The 3152-nt window shown below is 44.3% G+C and overlaps 1 protein-coding gene across 3 annotated transcripts in view; it reads left to right on the top strand.

The window, feature by feature from the left end:
* The window catches only part of LOC133559624 (disintegrin and metalloproteinase domain-containing protein 12-like), a 158286-nt gene extending 155374 nt beyond the window's left edge, over window positions 1-2912 (top strand). For 2 of the 3 annotated variants that reach the window (XM_061911558.1, XM_061911557.1), the window contains exon 23: window positions 1-2912. This exon is cut by the window's left edge and continues 362 nt beyond it. The gene's annotated coding sequence lies outside the window, so the exon portion shown is untranslated. The other variant, XR_009808209.1, reaches the window with a different exon arrangement.
* Window positions 2913-3152: the final 240 nt, after the last annotated feature.

Here is a 3152-nt window from a genome sequence, read left to right as displayed (position 1 = left end):
CATTTTAGGGACGGCGGGAACCTCCACATGTCACACCTGGTCCATCATTTGGCAAATAAGCCAACATCTCTTGTCAGGTTTCAAGCATATTGTATTCCCTTTTAAATCCGCGGTAAAATGTAACGCTCACGTAATTTATTTATTAATGCTTTTTTTAAAGGCCTACTGAAACCCACTACTACCGACCACGCAGTCTGATAGTTTTTGATTGATTGATACTTTTATTAGTGGGATTGCACAGTTCAGTACATATTCCGTACAATTGACCACTAAATAGTAACACCCGAATAAGTCGGGGTCCACGTTAATCAATTCATGGTAGTATATATTGTGGCGGTCCGCTCTCTGTACGATCAGTGCCAGAGCTTGGTCCGCATTGCCGGCAGTAAGTCGAACACATTTCCAGTGAGGGTTGGACTCCGCCAAGGCTGTCCTTTGTCACCGATTCTGTTCATAACTTTTATGGACAGAATTTCTAGGCGGAGTCAAGGCGTTGAGGGGTTCCGGTTTGGTTCTGCTTTTTGCAGATGATGTGGTCCTGATGGCTTCATCTGACCGGGATCTTCAGCTCTCACTGGATCGGTTCGCAGCCGAGTGTGAAGCGACCGGAATGAGAATCAACACCTCCAAGTCCGAGCCCATGGTTCTCGCCCGGAAAAGGGTGGAATGCCATCTCCGGGTTGGGGAGGAGACCCTGCCCCAAGTGGAGGAGTTCAAGTACCTAGGAGTCTTGTTCACGAGTGGGGGAAGAGTGGATGGTGAGATCGACAGGCGGATCGGTGCGGCGTCTTCAGTAATGCGGGCGTTGTATCGATCCGTTGTGGTGAAGAAGGAGCTGAGCCGGAAGGCAAAGCTCTCAATTTACCGGTCGATCTACGTTCCCATCCTCACCTATGGTCATGAGCTTTGGGTCATGACCGAAAGGATAAGATCACGGGTACAAGCGGCCGAAATGAGTTTCCTCCGCCGTGTGGCGGGGCTCTCCCTTAGAGATAGGGTGAGAAGCTCTGCCATCCGGGAGGAACTCAAAGTAAAGCCGCTGCTCCTTCACATCGAGAGGAGCCAGATGAGGTGGTTCGGGCATCTGGTCAGGATGCCACCCGAACGCCTCCCTAGGGAGGTGTTTAGGGCACGTCCAACCGGTAGGAGGCCACGGGGAAGACCCAGGACACGTTGGCAAGACTATGTCTCCCGGCTGGCCTGGGAACGCCTCGGGATCCCCCGGGAAGAGCTAGACGAAGTGGCTGGGGAGAGGGAAGTCTGGGTTTCCCTGCTTAGGCTGTTGCCCCCGCGACCCGACCTCGGATAAGCGGAAGAAGATGGATGGATGGCTATATATATCAATGATGAAATATTAACATTGCAACACATGCCAATACAACCTTTTTAGTTTACTAAATTACAATTTTAAATTTCCCGCGGAGTTTGTTGAAAATGTCGCGTGTTTGTAACGTTATTGGTTGGCGGGGACATTTTAGCACAGCACCACTTACGGCTAAAAGTTGTCTCTTTTCATCGCATAATTACACAGTAATTTGGACATCTGTGTTGCTGAATCTTTTGCAATTTGTTCAATTAATAATGGAGACTATAAAGACGAATGCTGTTGGTGGAAAGCGGTGGATTGCAGCTGTCTTTAGCACCGAGACACTTTGTTTGTTGTGAAGCTTTAACACAGAGCGGTCACGCGGACATGTTTCTCTACATCAACCAGCATGTTTTTGGATGGGAAAATTGTGATCTATATCTTACCGGAGACATCAGTGGATTATGCGTCCTCCTGCAGTAGCTGTCAAAAAAGGCAGCTGTGAACTTGGCTCCTCGGCTTCTCTCTGAGACACTGGCGTGTTCACCGCAGCCGTCCGACCTTGAGGTATGTCTTTACAATCTCACTAAAACACTATTAAAACAATAAGCAGATAAGGGATCTTCCAGAATTATCCTAGTAAATGTGTCTAGTTACATCTGAAACGCTCACACTGCCGCCGCCCGGAGTTGTCGTTTTTTATTTTTATTTATTTTTCTAATCCTTCACTATCAATATCGTCATCCACAAATCTTTCATCCTCGCTCAAATTAATGGGGAAATTGTCGCTTTCTCGGCTTGAATCGCTCTTGCTGCTGGTGGCCATGATTATAAACAATGTTCAGATGTAAGGAGGTCTACAACCCGTGATGTTCCGCGCACATCGTCTGCTAAATGCAGTACAGGCAAGGGTTTTTTTCTTAGCGACCAAAAGTTGTGAACTTTTTCGTCGATGTTCTGTACTAAATATTTTCAGCAAAAATATGGCAATATCGCGAAATGATCAAGTATGACACATAGAATGGACCTGCTATCCCCATTTAAATAAGAAAATCTCATTTCAGTAGGCCTTTAAGCTTGTGTAAGTGTGGTTGGGGTCATTGTTCAGTGCAATTTTCTCATTTACTTCCCTTTTGTACCATCAGTGTTGCTTCTTCTGTGTGTGAAAAGTTTGTACATCCTAACGTGACCTTTTTGTTGACATAAAAAGGTAAAGGAAGTCAAGTGGTCAGCCTGATTTACAGTATTAGCGTACACTGCCACCTTGTGGAAGAAAGCTGTTATTACAGGTCAAGCCCACCTGCTCTATTAGAGCAGGGGTGTCGAACTTGTTGTGACGGAGGGCCGCTTTTAAGAATATAAAAGTATAATCACCTCATTATATTATTGCAAATGCATCTGGTTATTTGATTTTTGTACGTATAAACCAGGGGTCACCAACGCGGTGTCCGCGGGCACCAGATTGCCCGTAAGGACCAGATGAGTCGCCCGCTAGCCTGTTCTAAAAATAGCTCAAATAGCAGCACTTACCAGTGAGCTGCCTCTATTTTTTTAAATGGTAATTATTTACTAGCAAGCTGGTCTCACTTTGCTGGACATTTTTAATTCTAAGAGAGACAAAACTCAAATAGAATTTGAAAATCAAACAAAATATTTTGAAGACTTAGTCTCCACTTGTTTAAATAAATTAATTTAATATTTTTCTTTGCTTCTTATAACTTACAGAAAGACAATTTTAGAGAAAAAAACCTTAAAAATGATTTTAGGATTTTTAAACACATATACCTTTTTCTACAGATTTTCTAGATCTGCCAAAATAAATTTTTGGGAATTTTAATCCTAATAA

This window comes from Nerophis ophidion, linkage group LG09, assembly GCF_033978795.1.
Source record: "Nerophis ophidion isolate RoL-2023_Sa linkage group LG09, RoL_Noph_v1.0, whole genome shotgun sequence".
Taxonomy (NCBI): Eukaryota; Metazoa; Chordata; class Actinopteri; order Syngnathiformes; family Syngnathidae; genus Nerophis; species Nerophis ophidion.
The sequence above is the reverse complement of the archived record's forward strand: the minus strand, read 5'-3'. Positions and strand labels throughout refer to the sequence as shown.